We start from the raw sequence: 16,188 nt of genomic DNA on the forward strand, positions 1-16,188 counted from the left end.
ACCCTTTGCCTACCTTGTTAAGTCCAGGTTAGTGTGCCGGTTAACCACACACGCTCCACTAACAGCTTAAACAAAGTGCAAAGTGTAATTTCATGGATTAGCACCTTATTCACATTTTCCTAAGTAACTAAGATTGGGAATTTATAAGTGTTTAGTTACTTAGTATTTATCATTATACTTATAATGAAGGGAGAATTATAGTCCTTGTCCTACCTGTTCGGCTAACGACCCTCCACCGGTCAAGGAAGCGGTGGGTGAGAGTGGACACCCATTAAACTGCCATTTTATAGGCAGTAACCTTATACCCCCCTTATAGACCGGCTTCGTAAATGAGGCCTACTAATGGTAAGACGACTTGCTCTTATACATATAATATATTAAACTTTTAATATTATAATAGTATAAGGGTGTATTTTAGACATTTAAAATACTTGGTGGTTTAATCTATTAATTAAACTATACTCTTAATTTAATTAAATTTAAACCATGTCATTATGGAATTATTAATTCTCTTTTAATTAAACACTTTAATTATCTATTAATAAAGTCCATAAGAGTTAATTGAATTATTCAATAAAAACATCATAATTCCAATTATTAAACTCAAAATTAAAACCATTTAATTAATTGTTTAAGTTATGAACCCAAGAGTTTTAGAATTCAATTCTTTTTTTTTATCATAAAAAAACTTTTTCCAAATTCCAAAACTTGAGGGCAAGTTTTGTAACTCTTGAAAACTTTTGGATTCCATAACTTATGGAGTTAAATACTTGTTTTATGATGAAACTTTTCATGTTCCATAACTTAAGAACAAGTTATGGAATTCTTTAAAACATTAAGACCAAGTTTTGTAACTCCATAAAAAACTTTGAATCAATTTTTTTAAAAACCTTTTCATATCCATAACTTATGGAGGTTTCACAAAACTCTTAAGATCATAACTTCAAAAAAAACTTTTGAGTTCCAAAATTTTATGACAAAATTTGTAACTCCTTAAAACCATTTAGATCAAACTTTTAAAACAAATAAAATAATCATATCATTCTATCTTTTAATAAATTGACCTAATTCAACTCTTGTAGTAAAGTGACTCAAATTTTATAAATAATTAGTTTTTCATAAAATCAAGTAATTATCATAAAATTTGACAAACTTCATGTTTTTTTTTCTTTTTTTTTCCTTCAACTTGAAAAAAAAAATACATTTGCATCAAATATAATAGAAAACAACCCATGGCTCTGATACCACTGTTGGGTTTTAGTATACTACAACATCCTATGGTGTACATGCAACCCTATAAACATTGGATCTATGTTTTCTCTATTATACATGCAAATATTAACTATTCCAAGGTTTCATCTTAACTAGCATATTATGAAGCACCTATACTATAAAGTTCTAGTTAGATGACATACCTTTTGATGTAGCTTGATGTCTTCAAGCTTTAAGAGCTTAGCCCCAATAGTGTGGAGCCTCAAATGGAATCACAAATCACCAAAACACCTTGGAAGAACTTGAGAGAATATGTATGCACACTAAAATCGGCCCACTCTTATTTTCACACACCTGTACTTCATTTTGTGAGCCAAGGACCCCTTTATATATTATGGAGGATTAGGGTTACATCCATGTAAACCCTAATACCCATGACCTTTCATTTACATAGGATCCATGGGTTAAAAGCTCCATGGACCATCCATGAAAGCTTAGCCCAACCTAAATGAACTTGGCCCATTCCATATATATAAGAGTCCATATTTAATTAGTTCTTTTTGATCACTTAATTAATTCTAAATTAATTCTTGATCAATACTAATTAAATAATATGATTCCATATTAATATATTAGAACTTATAATATATTAATATAAATCATAAATATACTATTCTCAAAAGACTATCCATATAAATTGTGCCGGTGAAGTGCAACCCAAATGGACCATGCTGGGTCGGGTCAAGTACATACCAAATATAGTTATGGACTTAGACATTAATCCAACACGTTTCCCCTCAACAATACCTACGCATGCATTCTTTTCGATAGTGACGCGGAGAAAAGCTTCATGAGCCACCAATTTAAACGCTTGCTTAATCAAACACCACAAACACTATAAGATACATTCACCGTAGAAATGGCAAACGGAAAAACAGAGAACACTAACAATATTTACACCGGGTGTACCCTCACCTTAAATAATCACTCTTTCCAAATCGACCTTATGCCAGTCACCATAAAAAGTTTTGACGTTATCATTGGCATGGATTGGTTATGCCCTCACCATGCGGAAATCCTATGTCACGAAAAGGCCGTTCGCCTTAATCTGCCGAGTGGCGAAGCTCTCATCGTTTATGGCGACAAACCTAGCACAAACTTTCAGATCATCTCTTGTATCAAGGCTCAAAAGTATCTCCGCAAGGAGTACCACGCCTTCCTAGCCTACGTCGTAGATAAGGGTCAAGGAATGAAAGACATCAAGGACATTCCGTAGGTCTGCAATTTCCCCGATGTATTCCTAGAAGACCTTCCCGGAGTGCCCCCTCCTCGACAAGTCGAATTCCGAATCGACTTAATTCCCGGAGCTACCCTCGTAGCCAAATCGCCATACCGTCTAGCTCCAGCCGAGATGCAGGAACTGTCCAGTCAACTGAACGAACTACTGAGCAAAGGCTTCATTAGACCAAGCTTCTCGCCTTAGGGAGCACCGGTTTTGTTCGTTAAGAAGAAGGACGGATCGTTCCGTATGTGTATTGACTACCGCGAATTAAACAAACTCACCATCAAAAACCGATAGCCTTTGCCTCGAATCGATGACCTCTTCGACCAACTACAAGGAGCGTGTTTCTTCTCGAAGATTAACCTTAGATATGGATACCATCAACTACGAGTTCAAGAGGAGGATATTCCCAAGACAGCGTTCAGAACACGCTATGGTCACTACAAATTTGTAGTGATGCCTTTCGGCTTAACAAATGCACCCGCAGCGTTTATGGACCTGATGAATCCGGTGTGTCGACCTTACTTAGACAAGTTCGTAATTGTTTTCATCGATGATATACTAGTCTACTCCCGAAGTAAGGAAGAACACGGTCAGCATTTACGTAGAGTCCTGGAGACGCTGAGAGCGGAGAAATTGTACGCAAAGTTTTCGAAGTGTGAGTTCTGGATCCGAGAGGTGAATTTCCTCGGGCATGTAGTCAGCAAGGAAGGAATCCATGTGGACCCCTCAAAGATCAATGTGACATCCCCATTTTCACGGCCAGAAAAGACCGATTTTGTTTATGCTTTGTTTAAAAAGCAGAGTAACATTTTAAATAAAAGTGTTGCGGAATTTGTTCCCAAAATAAAACATGATAAGGATTTATCAAAACATTTCCATAGAAATGTATTTCATTAAAAGCCTCGGGATGTCATGTTCGATACAGATCAAAAGCATAAACAGTACAATATAACCTTACTACATTTATTCATAATCTCTCATCCCAAACATCATGTCTATGCTCGTGCGCCACCACCTGTAATACAAGAAACTGAGTGGGTCAGGCTTGGGAGCCTGGTGAGCACATAGGGTTTTCAACCCACAATAAATAAGTTTATTAATTTCATCAATCAACAATAACCCGATTACCCGTTCCCGTTATCCTCACATTACGTCCCTAAAACACCTATCATAAGGGACCTAGCCTAAGGATCAACATCGGGATGGACACTACTGCCAAGGGGTTTCCTCAGCAATAAATGTCCTAAAGGCAACCATGAGGGGGATGGAGTACACCGGTGAACACATCGTTCACAAACACCTACAGGTTGCGAGTCTGCTAGCGTTCCACTGGACTGTCTAAAAGAGTCTGTGGTCGTCATCCATACTCCGCTAGATGACAGAATCAACAACAACAACATCGAGGCCTCTCAGCATTTTATCATACATCATCTTATTATATCTACCCATGTTTTACCCCAACATTTTTGTAGATATAAAATACATATACAATTTAAATTATTTAAAACATGTATAAAAATCTTTCATCAGTATAGGCAGCAAGTATTCAGATAATATGCACACATAGCACGTAATTAATATAAAATACTTCATATCTATGTGTAAGATGAAAGTAACTATGCACTCACCTGATTAGGTGGTGACTCGGTACTCGAACAGCACTCCGTTATCTCAAAACAATTTTTCCTTGATCAAAACCTAGTATTAATACCACTAGCGTTTAGTTTTAACGTTAACCGCGACTAATTAATAGTCTGGCTATTATTATTATTATACAAGCGTTAAATAACACTCAATATATAAATAATAATAGCCCAAATAATTATTTTAAGGACCTAATAACATTACTATAATTATTTAAAAGTTATATTAAAATTTTCGTAGGCGTACCTTACTTACAGCGCGTTTTTTTTTCTCAAAACCGGGCTTCGCTGGAGCAGCGTTTCCGAGCCGAAAGGTTCTTTTCTCGGGACTCCGGGAGCCTCGGGACTTCCTTCGGGTGCTAGGGGGTTTACCTAGACTTTAGGGGCTCAAGGGAGCTTAGAGAGAGAGTTTAGAGAGAGAAAGTGGAAGAGGAAAGGTGTAAGAAATGAGAGAACCCGACACTTCTATTTATAGTGAGTTGGGGCATGTGGTGGCCTTCTGGTGGTGCCACTTGTCCAAATTCTGGTGGTGTCACATGTCCAATTTCTGGTGGTGCCATGTGTCCAATTTCTGGTGGTGCCACATGTCCAATTTCTGGTGGTGCCACGTCACCCAATATCGTGTATCGGCCTCCCGTCTTAGAAAAATCATAACTCTCGCATACGAGCTCCGTTTTTGACGTTATTTATATCCACGCGAAGGCAGGAACGTAATCTACAACTTTCGTTTAGACTCCGTTGGCTAATTTTGAATTTATTTTAAAAGTTATATTTTTAACAGGCCGGGACAGGATTGGTCCGTTAAAAATTCATAACTTCTTCATCCGACGTCCGTTTTCGTCTGTCTTTTTATTGTTACGCCACAATTAAAGAGCTCTTCGATTCTCGTTTAGGTCGTGTCGGCTAAAAACTCGCTTTATCATAAATTCACTATTCACGCTTCCCGGTATCGTCCCGGTTCCGTCGTGAAACTTCGTCGGGTCATAACTTCTTCGTTATAACTCGGATTTCGGCGTTCTTTATATCTCCGGAATCCTTGTTTTGACCACTACAACTTTATGTAAAGATATCGGGCTTATCTCATATTTTAATTTTGACGCTTATTTTTATTCTTTATTAATTGTACATTTATAATTAAATAATAAGCACATAAATTCACAAAATACTCAAATATTTCATTTTTATTACATCAAAAGAGTTACAATAGTTGACCTAGACTATTACATCGTCTAAAAATGCTTAGCCCCGAAACCCGGGCGTTACAATCAAGGCAATTGAAAGTTGGGCAGCACCAAGAACACCCACGGAGATCCGACAATTTTTAGGGCTCGCCGGTTACTACCGGAGATTCATTCAAAACTTCTCCAAAATTGCAAAACCACTCACCACCCTGACTCAAAAAGGGGTGACATTCGTCTGGGGAGACAAGCAAGAGGCTGCATTCCAAACACTAAAACGAACTCTATGCAGTGCTTCGATCTTGTCCCTACCAGATGGAACCGAAGACTTTGTGGTTTACTGTGATGCATCAAACCAAGGTCTAGGGTGTGTGTTAATGCAACGAGGAAAAGTCATTGCCTACGCCTCAAGACAACTGAAGACGCATGAGGTAAACTACACGACGCACGACCTTGAATTAGGAGCCGTAGTTTTCGCCCTAAAAATCTGGAGGCATTACCTTTACGGCACCAAGTGCACCATCTTCGCCGATCACAAAAGCCTCCAGCACATGCTCAATCAGAAGGAACTCAACATGAGACAAAGGCGATGGGTGGAATTACTAAACGATTACGAATGTGAGATTCGTTATCATCCACGAAAGGCCAATGTGGTTGCAGACGCTTTAAGCAGAAAGGAGTACTCGGGCCGCCGACTAAAGGCATTAACCATGACCATCCACTCACACCTGTCCGCACAAATCAAGGAAGCTCAGGAAGAAGCCTTGAAGCCAGAGAACGTGACAGGTGAAGCATTGAGAGGAATGGACAAAAATCTTGAAGTCAGGGATGACGGAGTTCGTTGTCTCATGAACCGAATCTGGACACCAAAATTTGGTGGATTCAGGGACGTTGTCATGGATGAAGCTCATAAAACTCGCTACTCCATGCATCCCGGCTCAGACAAGATGTACTTAGACCTCAAGAAGATGTATTGGTGGCCGAACATGAAAGCTGAAATAGCTACCTTTGTGGGCAAGTGCCTGACTTGCGCCAAAGTTAAGGTAGATTATCAAAAGCCCTCGGGACTACTTCAACAACCAGAGGTACCCGAGTGGAAGTGGGAGCGGATTACGATGGATTTCGTTACCAAGTTACCTAAGACCACGGGTGGGCTTGACACCATCTGGGTAATCGTCGACAGGTTAACCAAATCCGCACACTTCCTACCAATAAAAGAGACAGGCAAAATGGAAAAGCTGACGAGGATTTACATTAGAGAAATAGTGTGCCTCCACGGAGTACCGATATCCATCATCTCCGACAGAGATAGTAGGTTCACGTCACGATTTTGGCAGTCGCTACAGAAAGCTATGGGAACTAGGCTGGACATGAGTACAGCCTACCACCCACAGACCGACGGTCAGAATGAAAGAACCATTCAGACGTTAGAGGACATGCTAAGAGCTTGCGTGATAGACTTTGGTAAAGCGTGGGATACCCATTTACCTCTTATTGAGCTTTCCTACAATAATAGTTATCACACTAGCATCAAAGTTGCTCCGTTCGAAGCCCTCTACGGCCGAAAGTGCAGATCACCCCTGTGTTGGGCCGAGGTGGGCGATACGCAACTAGCAAAAGGGCAAGTCCCTAACAGCGCACTCATTGGCCCGAAAATCATAAGGGAAACAACCGAGAAGATCGTCCAAATTCGATAGCGAATGAAGGCTTCCCAAGACCGACAAAAGAGCTACGCGGATAAGAGACGAAAACCCTTGGAGTTCCAAGTGGGAGATCGAGTACTTCTGAAGGTATCACCTTGGAAGGGATTAATATGTTTTGGGAAACGTGGTAAATTAAATCCAAGGTATATCGGGCCATTTGAAATCCTCGCCAGGATTGGCCCGGTGGCATACAAGCTACGATTACCACAGGAACTCAACCACGTCCATCTTACCTTTCATGTGTCAAACCTGAAGAAATGTTTGTCTGATGAGACCCTCGTCATTCCGTTGGAAGAAATTGAGATCAACGAGAACCTCCACTTCATAGAGGAACCTGTTGAAATCATGGACCGAGAGGTCAAATCGACGAAACAAAGCCGCATTCCCATCGTAAAGGTCCGGTGGAACACCAAGCGAGGACCCGAGTTTACTTGGGAATGTGAGGACCAAATGAAGCAAAAATACCCACATCTATTCCCCGATCCTTGAAGTCCCTCTCAAAATGCAAATTTCGGGACGAAATTCCTTCTAACAGGGGGATACTGTGACAACCGTCAAATTCTAGTCAAAGTCAAACAAGTCAAACCGGTCGAATTTAATTAGTGCCTGTATGTTAGAAGTTATTCTATGAATAAAAATGTGAATTTGTATGTCAAAAATTCAAGTGTCTCGAAAAATCTAGGTGTTAACAGTGTGGAAACCCTAAAAAGGGAGTTAAACGCATCAAAACGCGACTAAGGACCCTTTCGGGGACTTAAAACAATCATAAACGAAACATAACGGGGTTCACAAACATTGCATTACGAGATTATACGATAATAATGGCTAAGATAAAATCTCTCCCAAATCCCTCCAAGTACGTGGAATCTCTCCCAAATCTCTCCAAGTATGTGAAATCTCTCCCAAATCTCTCCCAAGTCTCTCTAAGTATGTGGAATCTCTCCAAGTATGTGAAATCTCTCCTAAATCTCTCCAAGTATGCCAAATCTCTCCAAGTATGTGAAATCTCTCCCAAATCTCTCCAAGTATGCCAAATCTTTCCAAGTATGTGAAATCTCTCCCAAATCTCTCCAAGTATGCCAAATCTCTCCAAGTATGTGAAATCTCTCCCAAATCTCTCCAAGTATGCCAAATCTCTCCAAGTATGTGAAATCTCTCCCAAATCTCTCCAAGTATGCCAAATCTCTCCAAGTATGTGAAATCTCTCCCAAATCTCTCTCAAAACCTCTTTTGATCTTTTTGTAATCATTTGGGGCATCCCGACACTTAACTTGGTGAAAAACCATGCGAAACGGGAAGATACATTGGAAAATAGCCTTTTAGGATCGAAGTCCCTCTATAGGGACCAAACCCTACTTGAACCGAAGTCCCTCTATAGGGACCAAACCCTACTTGAACCGAAGTCCCTCTATAGGAACCAAACCCTACTTGAACCGAAGTCCCTCTATAGGGACCAAACCTTATTTGGACCGGAGTCCCCTTGAGTAGCCATACCATCGGACCGCAATGACTAAGGAATGGGACTACTTAGGACCAAGGCTGCTGAAGACCGCAGCCACCTAGCCGCAGCCGGCTAGCCGCAGCCGGCGAGCCGTAGCCCCCGGACCGCAGCCAGCGAACCGCAGCCAGCAAGCCGCAGCCTCCGAATCGCGCTCCCTTCTTCCCTTCGGATCCACTTCAGTGACCAAGCCACTCCGGTTCCAAGATAGCCAAGACCCGGAATCAAGTCTGACTTCGGATTTTCCCCTTTTTCACCCGGTTTTCGACCACGACTTCGTTTTAAGCCCGTTTTTCATGATTTTAACGTGGGATTTTCACCAAAATCCATATTTTATCATTTTTTAACCCCCAGGACTCTTATTTTATTTATTTCTCAAGAATTTATTAATTAAAAATCATTAGTTTATATTAAGAAGATATTAACCCCACGAGTGGGTCAAGTGTGCCCACTTGCCTTCCATGTGTCATCCTCTCAATAGTCCAACCCTATCCACATCACACAAACCAAGGTAAACATCCCTTCAATCTTGCAAATTGCTCCAGCAACATTTATATAAAGAAATCCCTGGGGGATTTCTTTGTTCACTTTGATAAATCCTTCACTTACACACTTCTCATATCACCTCAAGAAAGCTTCTTTCTCTCTACTTTCCACCACCTTGTGCAAGTGTTCTTGAGTTGCTACAGCACTTTTTGGTAAGTATTCCATCTAAACTCAAGTGTCATTCCATAATTTCATAACACTCTTGGATCATTGACTCATATCTTAACACCAAAAATCGTTCTTAGGACCATCCAAACTCTCACGTGTTCATCAAGTGTTCTTGACTTGATACTCCCCGTCTTCGACCTTCCACTCTTCAAGTCATCACTCAAGGTGAGTTCATACCCCTATATTTTCTAGTTTTCTTCAGTTTTCAGGGGGTAATACAAGTTAAAACACCAAAACATATTCAAAACTTAACTTGACAGCTTACAACAGAAAAGTTGTGACCTGTTCAGGGACTGTTTTACCTAACTTAAACTTAATATTTTTCAAAACTGTATAATATGAAAGTAGTTCAGGTTTATACCTTTAAAATGACTACTTGCACATCTCCATAAGATTTTCCTACAATTTATGGTGATTTTTACAAAACTGTCTATCACTGCAGCAACGAAATCATACCAGGTTGTGAAAATGAACATTTTCACACTAGTTTGAGATTACCAAAAATTATGGGAAAATTTATGAACGCAGTAGACACTTTTTCCAAATACTCAGAGTTTGCGGATTCAGTTTTTGACTTACGATCATTTTTCTATAATTACTTAAAAACAGTGACAGTTAAGGGTAAAATTGTCAAATACATATTTAAGAGTTATTCACACCTTGTAACATGTTGAGCAAGGTGTGTGAGATTTACACTTAGTATTTCCAATGTCCTTTATTTGAAATACATATACATGCGTAACCAGGTTTTTAATACCATCATACAACACTTTTGATAAACTATAATAGGTATAGTTTTGAACACTACATCTAACAAAGAAAACAATAACATTATCGATTTACAAAACGAACTTTCACTACACACTACGTGAAACCGTTAATGAATATTTATGAGACATTCTCCTTCGGGGTGCTCCAAGTACCACAGAAAAGTCCTTTAGTTATAATCAGAATCTCTTGGAGTGAGAACGTGATAGTTGTGTATAGATCTATACTGGGTCCGACAAACCCGCACCTAAGCTGCTTGCAACAGCTAGACCGGCAGGTCTGTGGTGACAAGTGTCATAACTTTCCGACGCCTGAAGAACGTCGTATTCAAGGCCACCTAGTCTTTAGTATGATTATAACATCTCACATGGAATATTAACACATCATAAAATTCACAGAAATTCTAAGGCTTTATACAAAGGAGTTTTATTTAAATATAAAACACACACCTAAGTATGACGATTTACTTACACATACTAGGCCTTGTTTCAATTCAGTTTACAACAAATCTTTTAGAAAATATTGGATTTTCTGGAAACAAACTTGTAACAAACGTTAAGGAAACAACATTCATTTTTATAAAATACTTGTGAACTCACCAGCTTTATGCTGATACTCTCTTTTCAAAATAACTTGTATTCTCAGGTAATCAGTAATACAGGTAACCACAAGATTTTTGAAGTCAAGACGCTATGGCGTAGATTATTTTGCTACATTTTATCATCATATGTAATTTAATTGAAAACATGTATTTTTGGAACATGTATTTTGGAAACAATGTAATCTTTTAAATTATATCTATGATGGTTGTGTGTTTCCTTCTTTACTATGGTTATGATACTGAGCATGACGTCAACCGCCCCCGAACACTTCCGCCGTTCCGGTTTGGGGGTGTGAAAAAAGGTGATTAGGGAAAGAATGTTAGCAGCTCAGGATCATCAAAAGAGCTATGATGATAAGAAAAGACGATCGGTGACATTCAAAGTTGGAGATACCGTTTGCTTAAAGTCTCGCCATGGAAGGGAATTATAAGGTTCGGTAAAAGAGGAAAGTTGAGTCCAAGATTCGTGGACCATCCAAAGTTCTTCAGAGGATTGGGAACCAAGCTTACAAGCTAGAACTACCAGAAGAACTAGATGGTATTCATAACACTTTCCATGTGTGTTATTTGAGGAAGTTCACGGGAGAATTTCCCGACATAATTCCAATTTCTGAGTTAGGAATGGATGAGAATAAGAGGCTAATCGAAGATCCCGAAGCAATTGATGACCCTAAGACAAAGAAGTAACAATGCAAGATGGTCGACTAAGTTCTTGTACAATGGAAACATACGAATGGGTGGAACCTCACCTAGGAAACAGAGAATGACATGATTAGTCGCTATCGACATCTGTTTGCTGATGCATGATTCTAGGACGGAATCATCCTAAGGGGGAGAGAATTGTAACGCTCGTGTTTCTGGGGTACGCATTAGTATAAGAATGAAATAGTCAAGGTCAACCATTGTAACTCATTTTGAAGTAATAGGGAGTAATTACTCGAATATTATGTGATTTTATGTGTTTTACGCTTGTTTAGAATGATATAATAAAATAAGAATGAAAATAAGTATCAAAAATAAAATGTTAGATAAACCTGATATCTATAAATAAAGTTGTAGTGGTCGTGACAAGGATTCCGGACATATAAAGAACGCCGAAATCCGAGTTATAACGAAGAAGTTATGACATGTCGAAGTTTCGCGACAGAACCGGCACGCCACTGCGTGATGTAAAAAGTGAGTTTACAATAAAGCGCTTTTTAGCCTTAGAGATCTAAACGAAAGTCGTAGTGTTTTCTAAACCGAGAGCGTGCATAAAAAGAACGCCCAAATCTGACTTCGTATGAGGAAGTTATGATTTTTCCAAGTTTCGGATTAACAATACACAGCCCGGAGTTCGAATAATAGATTGAACGGTTTTCGACCAACACAACCTAAACGGGAATCTAAGGTCTCATTAATAGTAGCTCAACGGTAAAAAGACAGACGAAAACGAACGTCGGATGAAGAAGTTATGAATTTTTAACAGGCTTTCCTGTCCTAGCCTGTTAAAATATAACTTTAAAAATAGATTGAAAATTAGCCAACAAAGTCTAAATGAAAGTTGTAGAGTACGGTCCCACCTACGTGTGTATATAAAGAACGTCAAAAACGGAGCTCGTATGCGAAAGTTACGAATTTTAGAAGTCGAAGGTGTAATTTGCGAGCTGGGTGCGAGGCTTCACCCCGCGTAGACCGAGGAACGCTTCACGTTCAAGTACACCCTGCGTACGAAGATGGAACGCCCCGCGGTCTTGTATTGCTCAGGCTTCCGCTTCGTGCGGGATTCCAACTCCATTTCCCGTTTTCGGGCCTTCTCCACCATTTCATTTAGGATCTTGCACCCCGTAAAGCTCACAAACTCCCGAATATCGTCCCTCAGCATGGAATGATATCGGGTCCGCCTCATCTCCTCATCGGTAGCGTATTGCGGAATCAACAAAGCTCGTTCCCTAAACTTGGCGGTGATCTCCGCCACAGTCTTGGTGGTCTGCTGCAAATCATGAAACTCTCGCATTAGTCGTTGCACCTCAATGGGTGGTGCAAACTCCAAATCGAATCGCAGAACAAAATCGGCTCATGTCATCTCAGCCACCCCGACTGGTCCCACCTGTCTAGTAACCTCGCCCCACCAGTCCCGGGCTCTGTCTCTCAGCATGCAAGAAGCAAACCCAACCTTTGCCGCATCCGGGCAAGAACTCGTGCGCTGGGCATTTTCGATATCCACCACCCAGCGTCGGCTGACAATGGGGTCCCTAACCCCGAAAAACTCTGGCGCCCCACACGCCTTGAACTCCCGGAATGAGGGAGTCTGGGCCCCAATCTGGCCCGAAAAACTCTCCTTCATGATCTCCATTATGCCATCCTTGACCGTCCCAAAAATGACTGGGGTAGCGTCAAGGATGCCCCTGGTAATCTCAGCTGCAATAAGCTCGCACAACCTCTCATCTTTGCCGTCTGTAGTGTCATTCAATCCATTCCCAGATCCGGATCCCGATCCTGATCCTCCCGCTCCGAAACGTGTCACCACCATGCTGAACTGGAATGTCATAAATCATAACGATCAAGATTTCCATAAAACGGATCTCTCCACACCGGTCCTCCTTGACGTCGTCAGATCTAACATTGGTTCGGGTACAGGTCTTATGCTTCCAGTAGTACGGGCCCAATACTACCTTCCACACCTACCTGTACCTTTCCCCAAGGCTCTACCTGATAACTCAAATTCGTCCCACAATAAACCATATACTACAAACCACCGCATAATCCAAATCCTAGGCAGGTCTAAGATTTTCTCTACCCACATCAAACAGACCAATCATAACAGGTTGCCTTTATGCATGCAAATTATACACAGAAGAGGATCAAATAGACTTTCGAATAAAAGATTCTACCCTAGGACCACAACCAGACAAGGAACATGAAATAAGGCCAAATCGATCATTCTAAGGCTATAAGCTCCTAACCGTATATAATTTTAAAAGCATACACATAGAAAATTCCATACGATCATCCAAGTTCAAATATCAGAATGGCATGGCTAGCATATTGGGGAACTACTTACTTGGCTCGGCTGATCACGCGCGTTGCACTCTCATCTTTTCCTTCTTTCAAAAGCTTTTTATGTCATTTTTGAAAACAAATTTACCATTTCCTTAGTTTGAGTCCTGACACACTTGAGAGTATGCCTGAATCTCTCAAACCAAGGCTCTGATACCAACCTGTAACGACCCAAATTTTACAAAGAAATTTTTCATTTTTAATTAGTCAACCATATCTCATAAAACATGAAAATCCAATAATTGTTTTCAAAACCACCAACATTACAACATTATTATTTTCAAAACATCAGAGTGTCCCCCAAACCATATCGGAAAAGAGAGATGGAGTGCACGCCGCATCATCACGCCTTGCCTTTTCCCTTGGGCTCTGATGTACCTGAAACAAATCCACAGACGGTAAGCTGAAAGCTTAGTGAATCCCCCAGATCATACCCCACACAACCACATATCACATTAGCTATAAAAGTTATCTCTACCACTATCACACGTCAATTAGCTATGGAGCTATCTCTACCGTTAGCCACAAGGCTATCTCTACCATCAGCCATAAAGGCTGTCTCTACCTTTAGCCATAAGGCCATCTCTACCATTAGCCATAAGGCTATCTCTACCATTAGCCACAGAGGCTATCTCTACCGCTTCTCATGCATACATACATATCACACCTTTATATAGCAAGTAAACCTACTAACAATAGATGGGATGGCCTTTGTGCCTTAGACCCATTGGTATGGTGAGAAAACTCACCTCACAAAGCTGAACCGGCAACTGAATTTAGGTATGACCTACGCTGCTCCTCCCAAATTGCCTATAACCAACAAATAAATAATCTTAACTCACCCCTAAGGCTCCTCTAAGTCAAACCTAGTCAAATTCTAGGGCTTTAGTCAAGGTTAACAGTCCATATTGACCTTGACTCGACGAGTGCAATCAGCCACTCATCAGGTTCCTTGCTTAACTCATCGAATCGCCGAGTCATCCGAGAGACTCGTCGAGTTCCTTGATGTTTACGGCCGTAAACTCCCAACCGAACACCCTTGACCATGAACCCTTGGTCGTGAACCCTTGGCCGTGAATCCTTGGCCGTAAACCTTCAGCCGTGAACCTTCGGTCGTGAACGAGGAAACCCTCTCGACTCACTGAGTCACTTGCACGACTCGTCGAGTCCCCTTAGTCCCTTATGTTTATGGCCCTTTCCAGTGGGACTCAAGGTCCCAAACTTCAGATCTATACTCTACTAGTGTGGATAACACGTAAAGTTGCAAACTTTACGTGCATGGAGAGGGAATGAGCTTAATAAAAGGTGCAACTTTATGATATTTGGGACCTAAGAAGGTCCAGATCTGGAACCATATCCTTGTGATAGGTCCAGATCTAAGCTTGCTTCCATTTCCTCAAAGTTGGTCATAACCCTCAAATAGAATCTAGGCTTAAGGTAACAGATTCTTACCTCAATTCAATGCCCAAGACGAACTAGATGCTAGAGCTGATGCTTTACCCTTGATACTTCTTCTTCAAGCTTGAAATTCCTTCCACAATCCCAAGTTTTAAGCTCCCAAAGCTCTTACTTCACACACCCAAGTGTTTGCGGCCAAAAACGATCTCTTATGATGCTAAGGGAGGCTACAAAGGTGTATAATTTCGTTTATATAGGGGCAAACCCAAAAATTTCGGGTTTTTTTTAAACAGCTCGGACTCGCCGAGTCGACCCTTCAACTCGCCGAGTCGGTCCTGTCCGCGTTCCATGATATCACGACCCTACTCGACGAGTTGATCTCCCAACTCGCCAAGTCAATGCATAAAACCTTCCCAATTCAAACCAGGTGTTACAGAGGAAGTGTAGGACCCCAATTTGTTGGGGTGAGGTCGGTCAGAGGGTCATGGAGAGTACGGAGGTAGTACTCAAGACCACAGAGCGGATTCAGCAAGTCCGGAGTAGGCTCCAGACTGCTCAGAGTCAGCAGAAGAGTTACGCCGACAAGCGGCGTTCGGACTTTGAGTTTCAGGTGGGCGATGTGGTCCTCCTTAAAGTGTCACCCTGGAAGGGTATTATCAGGTTTCAGAAGCGGGGCAAGTTGGGCCCCAGGTTCATTGGTTCGTTTAGGGTTTTGGCCCGGGTGGGTCGGTTTGCTTACCGGTTGGATCTCCCAACAGAGCTCATCCAGATCCACAACACGTTCCACGTTTCTCAGCTGCGGAAGTGCTTGGTGGATGATTCAGCAGTGGTTCCCTTAGCGGATATTCAAGTCGACGACAACCTAAATTACATAGAGAGACCGGTCGCGATTCTGGATCACAAGACTAAGGAGCTGAGGAACAAAAGGGTCGAGCTAGTGAAGGTGCAGTGGCAACACCGCAAGAGTTCGGAGTGGACGTGGGAGCCTGAGGAGGAAATGAGGGAGCACTACCCAGAGTTGTTTTCAGATGCAACAGACTTCGAGGACGAAGTCTGAGACAAGTGGGGTGAATTGTAACGCCCCGTTCCTGGTACGTAATTATTTTAAATTATTCAAGAAATTAGTTGAGCTACTCGACGAGTTGGTGG

General features: G+C 41.2%; 1 long non-coding RNA gene across 1 annotated transcript; it reads right to left on the bottom strand.

Annotated features, from left to right (window-relative positions):
• Positions 1-3,412: 3,412 nt before the first annotated feature.
• Positions 3,413-4,548, bottom strand: LOC145157172 (uncharacterized). The gene is made up of 3 exons (XR_013737136.1): positions 4,388-4,548; positions 4,126-4,195; positions 3,413-3,512 (listed from the first exon to the last, which is right to left on the bottom strand). It is a non-coding gene; the product is annotated as an uncharacterized LOC145157172 (long non-coding RNA).
• Between the last annotated feature and the right edge of the window lie 11,640 nt (positions 4,549-16,188).

This window comes from Lactuca virosa, chromosome 2 (assembly GCF_052849685.1).
Source record: "Lactuca virosa cultivar CGN04683 chromosome 2, Lactuca_virosa_CGN04683_v6, whole genome shotgun sequence".
Taxonomy (NCBI): domain Eukaryota; kingdom Viridiplantae; phylum Streptophyta; class Magnoliopsida; order Asterales; family Asteraceae; genus Lactuca; species Lactuca virosa.